Below are 19,868 nucleotides of genomic sequence, written 5' to 3' on the forward strand. Positions count from 1 at the left end.
TATTGGTATTTTTTTTTTAAGATTTTATTTATTTATTTGACACAGAGAGAGAGATCACAAGTAGGCAGAGAGGTAGGCAGAGAGAGAGGGGAAAGCAGGCTCCCCACTGAGCAGAGAGCCTGATGCAGGGCTCGATCCCAGGACCCTGAGATCATGACCTGAGCTGAAGGCAGAAGCTTAACCTACTGAGCCACCCAGGCACCCCACTTATTGGTATATTAATAAGATTCTGCAGATTGAATCTGTAATTGCTTTCAGTAATATGGACATTTTAATAATACTAATTCTTGGCACCTGTAGTACTAATTCTTGGGGCACCTGGGTGTTTTGGTAGTTAAGTGTCTGCCTTGGATTCAGGTCATGATCCCAGGGTTCAGGGATCGAGTACCACATGGGGCTCCCCACTCAGCAGGAAGCCTGTTTCTCCCTCTATCTCCATTCCCCCGTTTGGATACATGCTCTCTCTATATCCCTCTCTCTCTCTCTGACAAAAATCTTCAAAAACAAAAACAACAACAACAAAACCAAAACAGAAAGAAAGAAAGAAAGAAAGAAAGAAAGAAAGAAAGAAAGAAAGAAAGAAAGAAAGGAAAAACAACATTAATTCTTACAACCCATGAGAATGGAGTATCTATTTGTTCGTATTGCCTTCAATTTCTTTCATCAGTGTTTTATAGTTTTCAGAGTGCAGGTCTTTCACTTTCTTGGTTGAGTTTATTCTCTTTTTGATGCTATTGTATATGGAACTGTTCTTACTTTCTCTTCCTGTTATTTAGTTATTAGTGTATAGAAACATAAAAAGATTTCCATATATTTTGTATCCTGCAATCTTACTGAATTCATTTATTATTTCTAATATATTTTGGTGGAGCCTTTAGGAATTTTTATGTAGGGTATGTCATCTGCAAGCAGTGAGAGTTTTACTTCTTATAGCTTACTTTTATTTCTTATTGACTGTGGTTCCTGGGACTTAAAGTACTATACTGAATAAAGGTGGTGAGAGTGAACTCTTCATCTTGTTTGATCTTTAGAGGAAAAGCTTTCAGCTTTTCACCATTGAGTATGATATTCACTGTGGGTTTTTCATATATAGTTTTGCTTATGTTGGTATATATTCCCTCAAAACCCACTATGTTGAGAGTGTTTATCATAAATGGATGTTGAATTTTACTAAAGGCTCTTTCTGTATCTATTGAGGTAATTGTATAATTTTTATCCTTTGTTTTATTTTTTACCTTTAATTTTATTTTATTTCTTTACACTGTTCCAAAATTCATTGTTTATGCATCACACCCAGTGCTCCATGAAATACATATTCTCCTTAGTACCCACCACCAGTCTCACCCAATCCCCCACTCCCCTCACCTCCAAAACTCTCAGTTTGTTTCTCAGAGTCTACAGTTTCTCAGTGTTTGTCTCCCCCTCTGATTTCCCCCAACTCATTTCTCTCCATCTCCCAATGTCCTCCATGTTATTCCTTATGCTCCACAAATAAGTGAAACCATATGATAATTGACTCTCTCTGCTTGACTTATTTCACTCAGCATAATCTCCTCCAGTCCTGTTGATACAAAAGTTGGGTATTCATCCTTTCTGATGGAGGCGTAATACTCCATTGTATATATGGACCATATCTTCTTTATCCATTCATCTGTTGAAGGGCACCTTGGTTCTTTCCACAGTTTGGTGACTGTGGCCATTGCTGCTATGAACACTGGGGTACAGGTGGCCCTTCTTTTCACTACATCTGCACCCTTGGGGTAAATACCCAGTAGTGCAATCACAGGGTCATAGGGTAGCTCTATTTTTAATTTCTTAAGGAATCTCCACACTGTTTTCCAAAGTGGCTCCACCAACCTGCATTCCAACCAACAGTGGGAACATCCTCTCCAACACTTGTTTACTGTCTTGTTGATTTCGGCCATTGTGACTGGTGTAAGGTGGTATCTCAATGTGGTTTTGATTTGACTCTCCCTGACGGCTAATGATGATGAACATTTTTTCATGTGCCTGTGAGTCATTTGTGTGTCTTCTTTGGAGAAGTGTCTGTTCATATCTTCTGCCCATTTTTTTGACATGATTATCTGTTTTGTGTGTGTTTAGTGTGAGGAGTTCTTTATAGATCTTGGATATCAGCCCTTTGTCTATAGTGTCATTTGCAAATATCTTCTTCCATTCTGTGGGTTGCATCTTTGTTTTGTTGACTATTTCCTTTGCTGTGCAGAAGCTTTTGATCTTGATGAAATGCCAAAAGTTCATTTTCACTTTTGTTTCCTTTGCCTTTGGAGACATATCTTGGAATAAGTTGCTGTGGCCAATGTCAAAGAGATTACTGCCTATGTTCTCCTCTAGGATTTTGATAGATTCCTGCCTCACGTTGAAGTTTTTTATCCATTTCAAGTTTGTCTCTGTGTATGGTGTAAGAAAATGGTTGAGTTTCATTCTTCTACAGATAGCTGTTCAATTTTCCCAGCACCATTTATTGAAGAGACGGTCTTTTTTCCACTGGATATTTTTCCTGCTTTGTCAAAGATTACTTAACTATAGAGTTGACAGTCCATATCTGGGCTCTCTGCTCTGTTCCACTGGTCTTTGTATCTGTTTTTGTGCCAGTACCATGCTGTCTTGGTGATCACAGCTTTGTAGTAAAGCTTGAAATCTGGCAACATGGTGCCCCCAGTTTTGTTTTTCTTTTTCAACATTCCTTTAAGCAATTCGTGGTCTCTTCTGGTCCCATTCAAATTTTAGGATTGTTTGTTCCAACTCTGAAAAGTGCTGATAGAATTTTGATTAGGATGGCATTGAAAGTATAGATGGCTCAAGGAAGTATAGACATTTTAACAATGTTTATCCTTTTGATCCATGAGCATGGAATGCTTTTTCATCTTTTTGTGTCTTCTTCAATTTATTTCATGAGTGTTCTGTAGTTCCTCGAGTACAGATCTTTTATCTCTTTGGTTAGGTTTATTCCCAGGTATCTTATGGTTCTTGATGCGATAGTAAATGGAATTGATTCTCTAATTTCCCATTCCATATTTTTATTGTTAGTGTATAAGAAAGCAACTGATTTCTGTACATTGATTTTGTATCCTGCCACATTACTGAATTGCTGTAGGAGTTCTAGTAGTTTGGGGGTGGACTCTTTGGGGTTTTCCATAGAAAGTATCATGTCATTTGTGAAGAGAGAGAGTTTGACTTCTTCTTTGACAATTTGAATGCATTTTATTTCTTTTTGTTGTCTGATTGCTTTTGCTAGGACTTCTAGTACTATATTGAACAAGAGTGGCAAGAGTGGGCATCCTTATCTTTTTCCTGATCTCAAAGGAAGGCTGTCAGGTTGTCCCCATTAAGGATGATATTCATTGTGGGTTTTTCCATAGAAAGATATTATGAAGTTGAGGAATGTTCCCTCTATCCCTATACTTTGAATCATTTTAATCAGGAACGGATGCTATATCTTGTCAAATGCTTTTTCTATATCAATTGAGAGGACCATGTCATTCTTCTCTCTTCTCTTATTGATTTGTTCTGTCACATTGATTTGCGAATGTTTTGTCTGGTTTGGTATCAGAGTAATTTTGGTTTTATTTTAACTCTTCTTTAAATGTTCAGTAGAATTTACTTGTGAATTCATCTGGTCCTATTTTTGTTTTCTGGGAATTTTTTGATTACTGATTTAATTTCATTACTAGTAATTGACCTGTCCCAACATTCTATTTCTTCCTGATTCAGTTTTGGATTAATGTTTCTATGAATTATCAATTTCTTCTAGGTTGTCCAATTCTTGGCCTATGATTTTTTTGTAGCATTCACTTAAAATCTTTTGTATTGATATGGTGTTGGGTTTTACCTTTTCATTTCTTATTATCTTTATTTAGTTCCTCTCCTTTTTTCTTACTGATTCTGGCTAATGTTTTAGCAATTTTGTTTATCTTTTCAAATAATCAGCTCCATGGTTTCCTTGACGTTTTCTACTCTATGTTAGTCTGTCATTTATTTCTGTGCTTATCTTTATTGTTTCCTTCCTTTTACTAACTTTGGGCTTTATTTTTCTTGTTCTAGTTCCTTTAGGTATAAGGTTAGGTTGAGGTTTTTCTTGCTTCTTGAAGTAGGTCTGTAACACCATAAATTCCTCTCTTGGAGCTACTTGTCCTATGTGCCAAAGGTTTTTAACCATTGTGTTTTCTTTTTCTTTGTTTCTGTGGGTTTTTTTTTAACTTCCTCTTTGATTTCTTCATTGACCCATTGACTCTTTAGTAGCACAATAACATAAAGCATTATTAGTTTGGTATTAGTGATTGGTTTTTTTAAATTGTGATTGATTTCTAGTATCATACTATTGTCATCAAAACAGATATGTGATATTACTTAAAGTTTCTTAAATTTCTTAGAATTTATTTTGCAGTCTAACATGTGATCTATCTTGGAGAATGTTCCATGTACACTTGAAAAGAATGTGTATTCTGTTTTTGGATGAAATATTCTACATATACATGTTAAGTCCTTCAGGTCTAATGTGTCATTCAAAGTCACTGTTTCCTTGTTGATTTTTTTTTTTTTTTGTCTGAATGACCTACCCATGGATATAATTGGGATATTTAAGTCCGCTACGATTTCTGCATTACTGTCAGTTTCTCCCTTTATGTCTGTTGACAACTGTTTTATGTATATGGGTGCTCCAATGTTGGATGCATAGATATTTACAGTTGTTATTTCCTCTTTTTGGATTAATCCCATTATTATTATGCAATGCCCTTTTACGTCACTTGTTACAGTCTTTGTTTTAATATCTATTGTGTCTGATATAAGTAGTACTATCCTAGTTCTTTCCCCTACTTTCATTTGTATGGGCTATCTTTTCCCATCCTTTCCTTTTTAGTTGAATGTGACCTTAGGTATGAAATGAGTCTCCTATAGGCAGAGTATAAATAGGTCTTATTTTTTTTCATTCTGCTACCCTATGTTTTTTACTAGAGCATTTAGATAATTATGTTTAAAATAATTACTGATAGGTATGTACTTATTTTCTGTTCATTTTGTGGTTCTTCTGTTCCTTTCTTCTCTTGTTCTCTTCTGTTGTGATTGATGAACTTCTTTAGTGGTATGCTTAGCTTTCTTTTCTTTTATCTTTTATAGATTAGTTACATGTTTTGAGTGTATGGCTTCCACGAGGTTCATATACCATCCTAGGTACATTGCAGTCTATGTTAAGTTGATGGTCACTTAAGTTCACACACATTCTAAAAGAACTTTTTTTTTTACTTTTTTACTGTCCTTTTTCACATTTTATGTACATTTTGTCATATTTTACATCTTTATCTTTATAATTTTCTTCTAGTTATGGCCTTTTATTTTCCACTTCAATTCTTTCTAACATTTCTTGTAAAGATGTTTCAGTGGTGATAAACTCCTTTAACTTTTGTCTGGGAAACTATTTTTCTCCTTCAATTTTGAATGATAGCCTTGTCAGGTAGAGTCTTCATGGTAACAGGTTTTTTCCTTTCAGCACTTTGAATATATCATGCCCCTGTCTGGTCTGCAGAGTTTGGGCTGAAAAAAGAGCTGATAGCCTTAACAGGTTTCCCTTGTACGCAACTTCTTGCTTCTCTCTTGCTGCTCTTAAAATTCTCTTTACCTTTAATCTTTGACATTTTATTTATCATGTGTCATGTTGTGGACCTCTTTGGGTTCATCTTGTTTGGAACTCTGTCCTTTCTGAAACCAGATGTCTGTTTTCTTTCCCCAACTAGGGAAGTTACCAGCTGTTACTCACATAGGTTTTTTGCCCCTTTTTCTATCTTTCACCTTCTGGGATTTCTATAGTGTGAAAGCTTGATGTTGTCCCAGATATCCCTTAACCTACCCTCATTTTTGGAAAATCTTTTCTTTTTTCTGTTCAACTTGGATTCTTTCCATTTATTACCCTGTTTTCCAGACCACTATTCCATTCTTCTACATCCAGTAATCAATTGTTGATTTCTTCTATCCCTCTAGTATATTTTTCATTTCATTAATTCTTCATCTAATTGGTCCTTTCTTATATTTTCTCTTTGTTGAATTTTACTGATTTCTTCCATTCTTCAGTGAGTATGTATATGATCATTACTTTAAATTCTTTATCAGATATATTGCTTGTCACCATTTCATTTCCTTTTCTAAGATTTTTTTTTTTTCATCTGGAGTATATTCCCTCCTCCCCTCATTTTCTTGACTTCCTGTGTTTATTTCTATGAATTAAGCACTACAGCTACTTCTTCTAAATTTGAAGGAAAGGTCTTGTGTATGCCATTCTCTTTGTAGCCTGTGTATGCCTGGTGACTGGGTAGTTGACTGGATCTATGGCTCGCATAGTCTAGGAGCCCTAGGCACTGCCCTGGTGGGATAGCCAGAGTAAAAGTGGGCCTGGACTGGAGTGGTCCTGGAGTTCTTTGCAGAAAGGGTGTCCTGGCAGGACAGCTGAAGCTGAAATGGGTGAAAGTGGGGGTGCCCCAGGGCACTACATGCAGGGGGTACCCTGGTAGGGGTAGCTGGAGCCAAGGCAGGGCATGGGCCAGTATTTCTTGGAGGTGTTCTGCACAGGAGGCACCCTGGAAGGACAGTTCTTGTTAAGATGGACATGGGCCAGAATAATTCTGGACCTCTCAATGCAGAGGGTACCCCACCAGGAAAGCTGAAGCTGAAGTGGGTGCAAATCAGTATGTTCAAGTGTGGTCAGCATAGGGAGCACCCTGGCTAGGCACAGGCCAGGAATCCCAGGGCACTCCTACAAAGGATGCCCTCAGAGGGTGGCTGGGATTAAGAGCAGGCATAGGGCAGGAGTTCCTGGGGTGCTTCACATAGGAGGCACTCTAGCTAGGTGGCTGGAGCCAAAACGGGTGTGAGCCAGGAGTGCCCTAGCAAGCGATCTAAAGCCAAAGTAGTACAGGCATGCCTGGAGTATTCTGGGGGTACTTTGCACCTGAATCTCCTCAGCAAGATGGCTGGAACTGTAGTGAGTACAGAGCAGGGGTGTCTCAGTATGTACTTGCTAAGATCACCTTTGTGGGATGGCAGGGGCTTGTGTGGGCCAGGGACTCACTAAGGCAATAGACCAGGCGAGGTGCACAAACCTTGCTCCCATCCATGCTATCAAGGTGGCAGGGGAAAAAAAAAAAACAAAAAAAAAAAACCCTTGGACTTACGAGTCCTTCTACCCAGCAAGAGTTCCAGCAGCTCTTCCAGTATTTGGTAGAGTTCCAGGGCTGGTTCCTTTATATACTAATTGCCCTTTTAAATTGCACCTTTTTTCTGTGCCCCAGGGCAGATGAATATGCTTATGGTGAAGTGGGGGAGACAGTGTCTTACATAGTCGAAGAATGAATCTCATGGACAAAGCAGAGTGAGTAAAGCGATCGAGTTTATCAAGCAAGGATACAGAAAAAGCTCTCAAGAGGGAGGGGGCTCCTGACAGGGTTGCCACTGGGGGCTTTTAGGGGTGGTCTTTTATAGAAAGCTTACCAGGGAACTTAAATCCTTTTAAGATCTCTATTGATAGGACCACTGAGTAAGGACTAGTGATAACACTTTCAATGGCTTACTTTTTAGGGTTTGGTAATTCTTTTTTGGTCACAAGTAGCTGGTATAACAAGACCCCACCTGTGATATCCAGGACAGAATGATCTGGTTTGTTCCCTTATCTCTAGTTTCCTTACACCTCCCCATTTGGGGGATTTTTGTGAACCTGATCATGTAGCCCTCTACCTATCTCTGCCAACTTAGTCCCGCCTTGCTCAGTGGTCCCTCCTATTTTCCCTTCCCACAACAGTTTGCAGTGTTGGGAGTGGGAGTTCCCTTTACTACTGTGTCTCCATCTCTCTTGCCATTCTCAGTGTGGTCCATTTTTTATTGTGTAGAAGCTATTCAGCCAGCCCTCAGTTCTTCTTCAGGAGGAATTGCTCTACAAATAGATATGGTGTGTCTGTATAGGAGGTGAGTTTTGGGGTCTTCCCATATTGTGATCTTGGACCAGAACTCACCAATGATCTCTCAGTTCCCCAGCCTTAAAGGAGTAGCCTCTTGTAGGAGATCAATTTTACGATTGAACCCTGACCTAGCTATTGATTGCCTATTAAACTCTAATGATTATCCAAACAATCTATTTGTTCTTAGGTCTTGTTACACCATCAAACACTGGGAGCCACTATCAGTGTCCTAAAAGGGAAGATCTTAGCATCTAGGTTCAGGCTGACTGGTAGCAAGACCCACAAAGGTCATTTTTCTTTTTTTTTTTTTTTTAATATTTTATTTATTTATTTGACAGACAGAGAGAGAGAGAGAGATCACAAGTAGGCAGAGAGACAGGCAGAGAGAGAGGGGGGAAGCAGGCTCCCTGCTGAGCAGAGAGCCCCATGTGGGGCTCGATCCCAGGACCCTGAGATCATGAAGGCAGAGGCTTAAACCACTGAGCCACCCAGGTGCCCCCAAAGGTCATTTTTCATGGGAAGCCTGGCAGACAGGCCTTTATGAGTGTTCCCTTGGTGATGAAGTTTTAGAATATATAAGTGAGGTCTGGAGCCAATGACCAAGAAAGAATTCTTAAGATGTCTCTGGTGCAAAACGTGATTTTACTAAAGCACGGGGACAGGACCCTTGGGCAGAAAGTTGCTGTCCTGGGATCCTGAAGAGGGGCTGATTATATACTCAGGAGTTGGGGAGATGAGGACATCTGCTTTCATTGATTCTGCTTATTCTAACTCCTCAGGTCTTCCTAGTGAGCCTGATTATCCTTGACTGTACACTGTTCATTTTACTTGCAAACTTATTTAGGATATATTTTGGAGCATAAGAAAAAGGTTTGCAGGGGCACCTAGGTGGCTCCATGGGTTAAAGCCTCTGCCTTCAGCTCAGGTCCTGATCCCAGGGTCTTGAGATTGAGCCCCGCATCCGGCTCTCTGCTTAGCGGGAAGCCTGCTTCCTCCTCTCTCTCTCTGACTGCCTCTCTGCCTACTTGTGATCTCTGTCAAATGAATAAATAAAATCTTTAAAAAAAAGAAAAGAAGGGGCACCTGGGTGGCTCAGTGGGTTAAGCCGCTGCCTTCGGCTCAGGTCATGATCTCAGGGTCCTGGGATCGAGCCCCGCATCGGGCTCTCTGCTCAGCAGGGAGCCTGCTTCCCTCTCTCTCTCTGCCTGCCTCTCCATCTACTTGTGATTTCTCTCTGTAAAATAAATAAATAAATAAAATCTTTAAAAAAAAAAAAAAAAAAAAGAAAAGAAAAGAAAAAGGTTTGCACCACCAAACTGGGACCCTTATTTCATGTTCAAGCCTTGAAATTTATTCCTTTGCGGTACTGATGAGGGAGCAGAAGCCTGGCTGAAAACAAAGCAAAAGCTGGCACCTTGCACCCCCTCTCCACCTGCTCCCCTCGGTAATATGTGTCACATTCCTCAGGCACCCCTGGCTGCCCTAGAAGGAAAACTAATAGTTAACTTGCAGAGATCACAGTCCTGTAAGGCAGGAGTCTTCCTTGGTTTACAAATGTCCTTGAGATTAACAACAAAGAAGTTACCTTATCAATAGCCCAATTTCCAAAGGCTATTGGAACACAACTCAGTTCCTCAAGCCCTAATGTTGCCCTCCCCTCCATAAAAACTGAAGGAGGCTGAGGTAGAAGGAAAAGTAAATAAAGTTAAATTTCTTCATAACCCAAATCTCACTAACAAGGACACTTGATAGCAGGAATGTAACATTCCACCAGGAGACTCCTAATTGTCTTTATGTTAGTGCCTCATTAGAGGGAAAAGTAGCCTTGGCTTGATAGTAACCAGGCCTTCAATATCCTGACAGTCTTCTTTACCCCAACAGCCCTTCTGAACACCCTTTTGTCCTCACCTACCCAACTCCTGTGTATATAACCAGCCACTCCTCACATCCCCAGGGCAGTAGCTCTTTCTGCCCACGAGTCCTGTCCCCGTGCTTTAATAAACCACCATTTTGCATCAAAGACGTCATAAGAATTTTTTCTTAGCCGTCAGCTCCAAACCTCACCCCACCGAACCTCACCTAGGTTCTAGAACTTCATCAATACGATCTCAAGTCGTGAGGGCCGTGAGGGATTTTCTACTTCTGTGTTACTCTAGGAGTGATGGAATCCCAACTTATTTTGGGGGAAGTCCGCTATTAGATTCTGACTTCAATTAGACAAGGGCATTTAATTTCTATTCCTTTCACCAAAGAGGTTTTCAAAATGAAAGTTTAAATTTGCTGAAGTCACAGAAGTCCACAGGACAAAAACTGTTCTGAGATTTCCTTGTCACTCTGTTTCTGTTTCCCTTTCAACTTTTTGGCCAGCATTTCCTTGCTGTATTGTTTGCTCTTCATAGTTTCAAGAAGGACTATTTTAATGCTTTATTTTACCTTTTTGTTCTTTTTAGTTAAGGTTTGTCCAGATTACCAAGCCTGTCAATACTGGAAACTTCAAGTCTTCTTATTTCAGTCTCAAATTATTTTAAAGCAATAGGAAAAATAATGATAATAGTAACTTCATGTTATTGCTATTTAAATGGAGAATTGGGACATTATATAAATAGAAATACCCTCTGCTCTGGATTTTTATTCCATAAGGCTTAGCTGAAAACAAAAGGAAGGTGTGGCAAAATCTATGGAAGCAGTTTTTGTTTGTTTGTGTTTAGTGGAGTTGAAAAACTGCAAATACTATGCCAAAATATTGGGCCAAGAGTAACTAAAATGCAAGCATTATTCCATAGGTTCTTCTTCCTACATACCACTTAAATCCATAACTTTAGAGAAATTCCCTGATGATTTCTTTTAGACAAAGAAGAATTTGTTTTAAAATGTTCATTTTTCTCCTGAATCTGTTTTTCTTGTTGCTATGAAAAACTCTGGCCAAGTCATCAATTCTGCATACCCACACAGTGAAAAAAAAAATTTGATAAAATATGTTACTTGATACTTTGCAGGCAAGAAAAACAATTAATTGAATTTTTGGCTCCAGAGAACACAGCTATGGAGAGTCATAAGCTTCATATGAATACTTAGGCAAGGTGCAACCTCATTACATGCAGTCATGTGGTTGGATATACAGGCGCACAGTTAGATCTATCGAGAAATTCCCCATTTTAACAATTTTTAGGTCCATAGAGAATGATGAGCCCAATCTGGTACTGATTAAAACTGGAGAAAAATAAAGGGAAACATGTTGAAAAATAAATGCTGAGCTACTGTTGTTACTTCATTGGCAAGAGCAAAAGAAAGTTATTTAGCTTTTTTTCCCCCAAAAAAATCAATGTTAAAATTATAAAAACAATATATATGAAAAGGTCAAGGAAATATACATTTGTAAATCTGTACTTTTCAGACTTTTAACTATACAAACATTCAATGCTCCTATGGAACTCTATTAACCATGTCTGAGATACAGATCTATCGATTATCGTTTTGTGTCTGTTTTTTCTTCTATGGGTATATAGAAATTTCTAGGTATATGAACTAAGGATATATAGGAATTTCTGTCAGAATATAACAATCTTATACACATGTCTACAATTACATGTCTATCTACCTCTCTACATTCTACATACTTTGGACAAGCCACTAACTCAGCATTTCTCAAACTAAGGAGTCTACACATATACTGTCATGCCATCCTTAGATTTCAAGCTTGAGGAATATTCTAACATGTAAAGGGATTCACTTTCTGATGATTAACTTGCTGAGAGTAATTCCTTGAATGGTAACATTGCATCACATTTTTTAAACTGTACCTATTACATACACACTCATTATAAGTGCATTAATTTCAATATCACTATTCCTGGAAAGTAGGTATTATGATAATTCCTATTTTACAAAATAAAACACACACACACACACACACACACACACACACTGTACACACCACAATTCAAAGAATCTAATTTGACAGGCACAAAAGAGAGTGATAACTTGATTCAGCTCCTAAATGAGCTGGAATTCAAATACTAGTCTGTGTGGGAGAAGTGCAGAAAACAGAGGAGTTTAAGGCAAAGCTAAGAAAACAAAAGGAAAGAAAGTATTATTGTCTCCATGGACGTAATCAGCCTTTGCATTTCTGGACAGAGATCTTTTTGGTTTGTGCTTAGCCACAGGTTTATAATCAGGTCAGATCTTATTACACAGTTGTAGATTGTATTCTTGTTCAAATTATTCATTTCCCCCACTTTTTGAGGTGTCCTCTCCATGGGAGGATTGTACATCTATGCTTCCTTGAAATCAGGCATGACCATGTGACTTATCTTGACCAGTAATAAATGAATAGAAGTGATCCGGACAAAACCTCTAAGAAGCAACTCAAGATCTATTGTGATTTTTCTTTTATAATCACTGGCATGAGTCTGACAATAACCATGATAGGGCTGCTTCTTAAGGCTGAGTACCAGAATAACGATGATAGAGAGGATACCTATAAACAGGCAGTGGACAAGTAATGTCAGTGAGAAAGAATTCTTCATTGGAACCACCAAGCTCTGGAGTCATTTGTTATTTTTGTTTTGGGGGGGCCTAAATTTCTTGATTTCTAGAGTCTTGGTTTGCAAAATGGGATGATAATTCCTGTTTGTAGATGTTGTGAGCACTGGAAGAATTACATAAGAAAATGGGCTAAAGAACTGGACATATTCGTATGTATAATATCTCATAGTTACTATTTTATTTTTTTAAAGATTATTTATTTATTTATTTGACAGAGAGAGATCACAAGTAGACAGAGAGGCAGGCAGGGACACAGAGAGAGACGGAAGCAGGCTCCCTGCCGAGCAGAGAGCCCAATGTGGGACTCGATCCCAGGACCCTGAGATCATGACCTGAGCCAAAGGCAGCGGCTTAACCCACTGAGCCACCCAGGCACCCTCATAGTTACTATTTTCCACTCTAGTGTCAAACCCTGTATTATCTAACAAGTAATCAGATATATCTGGGTTTTGTTATTTCTGAGGTAGCTGTTCCCTAACAAAAATAAGATATCATCCCCATGTCAAATTTGACAGTAAGGTAGTTTTTATGCAAGTCAAAATAATAGCAAAATACGTTCTTAAACATTAGTAACTATCTGTCATGTATCAGTCACTGTGTTTAATGCTTGGGACACAGAAGTGTATACGTCTGCACACACACAGATTCCGTCTTTTTTTTTTTCCCCTAAAGAGCAGATAATCTAGTGAATTTATTAAACATCATTAGTAATTTAAAGCTTTATAGACTAAGGGATAAACCTTGTGTAAACCAGCAATTGGAGTGACATGTTTGATTTTAACATGACCTTTCAGTAGGATAATATGACCTTTCAGTAGGATAATTCCAACCATTAAAGTAATATTCTTAAGTAGATACCCAGTTGGACCTTATACAATGGATAAATAGAATTCATTAGTAATTAATATCATTGATATTAAATAATCATGCATATCTTTAAAGGATCACTTTCAAAAACATGATATAGTTCTTGTACTACCATGTCATATTTATACTAACCTCTTTCATTCAAAGTAAAATCATTAAGCTTCAGCCTGGCCCAAATCTAAGGATACCAAGCTCCTTACCACTAAACTAAGAGTTAATTATAATTTGATGTTATATGTAACATGGCTGTAGGCATACTCATCAAGTTCTTAGATGTAAATTTCTTTGCCTATAGGGTCCATATTTTATTGGTTGGTTTTCGCAGCTCAGACACATTGTATCCCATCAGACGTCAAAGACTTGGAGCAAATGGGGCACTTGAAATCACTTTATGAACTAAACTATCTGAGTGCATAGGGCAGAGGTAAGAGCATTACCAGTGAAACTTGGGAGCCCAGGTACAGTCTCGCATCTCCATGACTCTTAAGGGATCAAGAGTTATTAATTAAAAATACTAATTAGGTATCCACTGTGAACACAAGATTTATAGAGCATGCCACTGATATGGAAGGCACATTCTCTGACTTCAAAGAACTCAGCAAACTGCTCTCTGAGCAAAAACTCTATTCCTAATTGTTATTACTGAGAATTGGGTGGGAGGAAGCAAAATCAGTTTTCTCTAAATTCTTGGAAAGATTCACTGTGTGATATTCCATGTTTTCTATTGCAGAAAACAGTAAACAAACTTCCCTGCCAGTGTCAAACTAACATCACTAAGTTAGGTATTCTAAACATATGTTTTCACTTAGCTATCAGCACTACCTTTTAGCAAAAGATCTACCATGAACACTGGCAAGCTTTTTTTTTTTAAGTCAAATAGAATGAAAGAATTTTGGGGGGTATAATGTTTTTGCTGCCAGATTCTCTCAACAAAATTAATAATTCAAGTGAAATACATAGCCAAAGGAATTGTATGCTTTCTCTCATTTGGACAAATGTTTAATTATCTGCAGATGTGCTGGAAACCTGTACAGAACTAAGATGCACTTACTTGCTACCATTTTAGATATAAATGCATCCCATGGCTTCTTTCTGCATATTAAGAATTTTTTAAGGAAATTTAAAAGTAAACATTCAAATTAAAAACCTCTGCAAATATAATCCTACAAAATAAAATGTAATGTGAGCCAAAATGACCATTTTAGCAACCGATTCCTGAACCAACTTTTACCTCTATTGAATGAAACTGAGCTGTTGGAATTGAAATATTCACAACGTTCAAGTCTAACTACACTTTCTGAAAATACAGAAAGGTTCATTGTGAGGTGGGGGGAAGTTTCGTTTCATTTTCCCCAACCATGACCTCCTTATTCAGTTTCTGAAATGGCTGTCTACTTTTAGCTCATTTCCCACCAAAACTTAAGATGTGTCTGAAATTTTAATTTGGCTGATTACTCTTTTAGCTTCATCTGTCAACTATATCCTTAATATCACGTGGCAACAGTACTTCAGAGCTGCTTTCAAGCTGTGTGACCTGCAAATTGTACCTACCTTATAGATCCATGCATACAAGCCAACAAGGAATTTGTCCTCTCATTCAAGAGCAAAGATGACTTTTAGAAGGAGTATATATTCAAAGTATTTCATAAGTTTTTTTCCTGTTATAACATTATATAGATGCCATGTATCAGAATAAAACTTGATCATAGGCTAATGTTGACCAGCAGCATTATAGATGTAAGCAAATATGGTAGCAATCCAAAGATCAGAAGTATAAGAGAAAACTTTGGTGGTCCTACTTAGCCCAGTGTTGATGTAGAAGAAAGTGGGAATACACACACATAACACACACACACACACACACACACACAGAGTATTGTGTCTCAGTACATTTTCATCAGTTTCAGGAAAAATACATTATTTGGTGGTTAAGTATCCAATTTGTGAGTAATCCACAATCTTGGCTTGTGTTCCCCTTCTCCTCTTCTGGCTAGATGACTTTTGGCCATTCATCCCTTGGGCTTATTTCCAGCTATGGGTAGAAAGGGGAAATAAAAAAGGTGAAGATCAAATTAGCCATCTGGCCTGCTTGTTACTAGCTCTAGGGAAAGTCTGATGGAAAAAGAGAGTGAAAATTAAACTTGTGCATTATTTGTCAGCCTCAATAACTTCTTTACTTCTAATATTGCCATGGATAATGTAGAATTGCCGCTATTGCTCAAATGCCACCATTTCTAGCATGGTATGTTTTTATTGAATAAGTCATGAATACCCATTGATATTCATGGTAGCTCATATTCACATACAGTCATAAAAGGTCTGATTCTGAAGGTCCCTGTTTAGTTTTTACATAATCGTACTTGTGCTGTTTTCATTTTGCAACTGACCTTCTGTGTTATACGAGAATCTATTTAGGATTTTGTACTTTGTTCACAGAAAGTTTTCCATTTCAATCATAACTTCTAAATTAGAGAAGCAATTTAAAGTTTTTTGGAGTGATTTGTACTAAATCTGTTATACTCAGAATAAATTTTACCTGAAGGGGAAAAAAAGGTCAGAACTTGTTTGTAAGTCTTACAGTGTGATGAAAAAAATGAAAGTTTTTCTAACTTTAACATATATATTGGTGTTTATCTTCCATATGATAGTAAGTATAGTCAGAGTAGGAGAATGTTCTTCCTTATTCCGCATATATGCTCTCCATTGATTCGTTATATGCTTCTCAAAAGCCCAATATTGAATTACAAAAAGTACTGAGTTTTCCCAGAAGGTTGCCGAAAAACATGTGGAATATTTTACCCTAAAATGTGGTTGCAATTGAATGGCACTGCTTTAAAGAAAATACAATTGTTAGACAAACTCTGCTGATTATCTTGTTTTGCCAACAAATCCTGGCACATGTGTTTTACAGAGGCATAATGGAATTCATTATCACTGAGGGGCAAAAGAGTTGTCATTAAAGTAAGCTGTACTTAGGGCAGAATCTGTGAGCAAAAATTAAACTTTCCAGTATTTCAGTATTAAAGGATAATTACCCTGTGACTCCAGTCAAATACAGCTGAGGTCATGACCTGATTATTAAATACTAAACTGAAGCAGAGAATTATAACATTGAATCATATTTGTTATTTACTCATAAAATCACCCCAAATTTTCCATAAACAAATCAAAAAGTCATCATTACACAATGCAGAGGGGGAGAAAGTTCCAAGTTTTTGGTTACTTGAATTAGTTAATACTGCCTTTATATTAAATTTTATTCAATATTAAATTTTTAAATGTAGTTAATGTTTTAATAGGAATCTGAAGGCATTCTCATTCAATATATAGGGATTTTACACACTCTAACTCCCCCAATCCTGTCTTTCCCCCAACCTGACAGCTAGAACTTTTTACATTTAGATAGAATTTTCTGAATCATTATTTCTTCTTTCTCTTTTTTTCTTTATTTTATGGGGTATAGCATTGTAGAATTAGGATCAAATTAGTATTTACATCAACCAAAAGAATACTTTCGAGAATTTGGAATTTTGGACTACTTTCCAAGAAAGGAAATTTTATAAGGCACTTTGGGGGGGGGGGGGGGTTGTATGTGCGATATTCCAAAGCTGCTAAATTAGAAAATTGAATGTTTATTTTCTCATTTTAATGAAGTATTAGATACTAATAATAACTTAGAAACAGAACTACAGTTCAAATTCTGGTTCCTTTTTCTGTTCTTTATAATCGTCCCTATTGTACTATGTTTTTAGTCTTCTGTTGCTGTATAACAACTTACATCCCAAAACGTAGTGGTTTAAAACAACAAACATTTATCATCTCACAGTTTTGGTAAGTCAGCGATATGGAAAGCATATAGCTGGAAGATTCTGAGTTTAGGTCTCCCGTTAGCCTGCAATCAAAATGCTGCATGGAGCTGCACCATCTTAAGGCTTGACTGCAAGGTGTGCTTCCAAATTCATTCTTACAGATCTTTGTAAGAGATTTCAGTTCAAACTGCCAAGGAACCCAGTTCCTCCCTGTGTGGGTCTTTCCAGAGTTATTTGAATGTCCTTATGACATGGCAGATGGCACCCCAGGGAGAGAATCAAGGAAATCCCCCCCCCTTTTTTTTCTATTTCTCTCCCAGTCCAGGCTAAAGATGAGCCCCAGATATAGAACTGGCTATCGTAGCAAAAGTGGTTGCAGAGATCCCTAAAATCCTAAAAGATAATCTGTTACTCTGGCCAATAAGAAATTGGGGAATTTTCTTTGTTCTAACACTTTTTTTAGCCTTGAGAGTAGCCCCAGTTTCAAGGAATTAGATGATAGTGGCAGGAGTTAAAACAGAGAAAGCCATTTTTCTTTTCAGAGGAAAGGGGATTCTGGGAACTTTAAGGGGAAATTCATGAACAGAGAGAGCTAGAAAAGCAAATCTCCTAATTCGGTGTATGAACTGACACAATCCCAGTCTTAACCCCATGATGGGGTTGCAAGAGCGGAAGAGACACAAAAGAATAGCAAAGGTTGCGAGAACTCTATTATCACATAAATTGCACTGGATCCCATTTTCAACCCAAGTTGAAAAACCCAAATAAAGGGTTTTAAAAAACTGAATTGACTCTGGAGCCACAGAAAATTAGTAACCACAGAAAACAAGACAGAACTTGTAGTCTGAACCACACGGGTGGATTTCTTGTTAATCAAAACAATCAATCTTCTCCTGAGGATTTTAATGGGGCTGTAATCTAAAAACATATTTAAGGTCTCCACAATAACATCCAAAATTGTTTCACATAATTTTACAAACTGAATGTGAGAAATTCTCAATGGAAAAGCCAATCAACAGATGCAAACTCTAGGATTCATCAAGTGTTGAAATGATCAGATATCAACTTTAAAATTGGTATAACTATGAACATAAGGTAAATGTGCATAAAAATAGAAATAAAATATAATTTTAACTGAAACTATGATATCAGAAATAACTTTAATGGATGTATTGAATAGCAGAATGGGGAATGACAGAAAAGAGAGGTTCATGGACTTAAGTAAAATAAAAATACCCACTCTGAAGAACAGTGAAAAGAGATTTTAAAAAAAAGCTTCAGGGAAATGTGGGACAAGGATAAAATGTCTAAAATTTGTGTCACTGGAGTCAGGGAAGGAGAGAAAACATAAGTTAGAATAGAAAAAAATTTATTTGAAAAAACAATGAAAACTTGCTAAATTTGGTAAAAGACCTAAATTTATAGACTCAAGCTCACCAAACTCTAAACATAATGAAGAAAATCTAGTTTAGACATACTGTAATTAAACTGCTGAAAACAGAAGATGATAAATCAGGAAAGCAGCCAAAGAAAAGTAAAACACTACTTGTGGTAGAACAATTATTTAAATAACAGCATATTTCTCATAAGAAACTATAAAAGCTAGAACGCAGTAGGAAAGCATTACTAAATTGCTGAAAACAGTACTGCCAACAGTTTCGTATCAAATTATATAATACAAGAAAATATTCAAAAATAAAGACATTCTCAGAAGAGGAGAAACTAAATTATTTTCCAGCAGATTCTCTCTAAAAGAAATACAACAGAAAGTTCCTCAAGTTGAAGGAAAGTGATATAAGAATCAAACCTGGAGGGGCACCTGGGTGGCTCAGTGGGTTAAGCCTCTGCCTTCAGCTTGGGTCATAATCCCAGGGTCCTGGGATCAAGCCCCACATTCGGCTCTCTGCTCAGTGGGGAGCCTGCTTCCTCTTCTCTCTCTGCCTGCCTCTCTGCCTACTCATAATCTGTCAAATAAATAAAGTCTTTAAAAAAAATCAAACTTGGAGCTTTGGGAATGAAAAAAAAAAACAGATATGGTAAATATCAGGATAAATACTTTGCCCTATACGTCTTTTTTCTACTAGAAAAAACAACTATTGAAAGCAAAAATTATAACATTTCCTGGTGGTGTTTTCAATGTATAAATGAGATACATATAACAATTATAAGAGGGTAGAGAATGAAGACACCTGTATAACTGTGATGTTTCTACTTCTTTTATTTGAGGTTGAAAATTATAGCTTCAAAAAAATTGAAAGGTTTTGTGTGTGTGTATGTATATACATATATGAATGTTTATATATGTTTGATATATAAATAGATATTTGATATAATCCCTAATACGGCTATTAAAACATAATAGAAAAAATGTACACAAAAAGCCAGTAAATGGAATTTAAAAATTAATCCAACAAAGAGCATGGAAGTCAAAAAGAAAACAAAGAATAAACAAATCGAAAACAAAAGAGTAATCTAAATTATATCAATAATTGCATTAAACATAAGTGGTCCATGTGTGATTGACTTATTTCGCTAAGCATAATACCCTCTAGTTCCATCCTCGTCGTCACAAATGGCAGTATTTCATTTCTTTTGATGGCTGCATAGTATTCCATTGTATATATATATATATATACCACCTCTTCTTTATCCATTCATCTGTTGATAGACATCTAGGTTCTTTCCA

This window comes from Mustela erminea, chromosome 1 (genome assembly GCF_009829155.1).
Source record: "Mustela erminea isolate mMusErm1 chromosome 1, mMusErm1.Pri, whole genome shotgun sequence".
NCBI classification, from domain to species: Eukaryota; Metazoa; Chordata; class Mammalia; order Carnivora; family Mustelidae; genus Mustela; species Mustela erminea.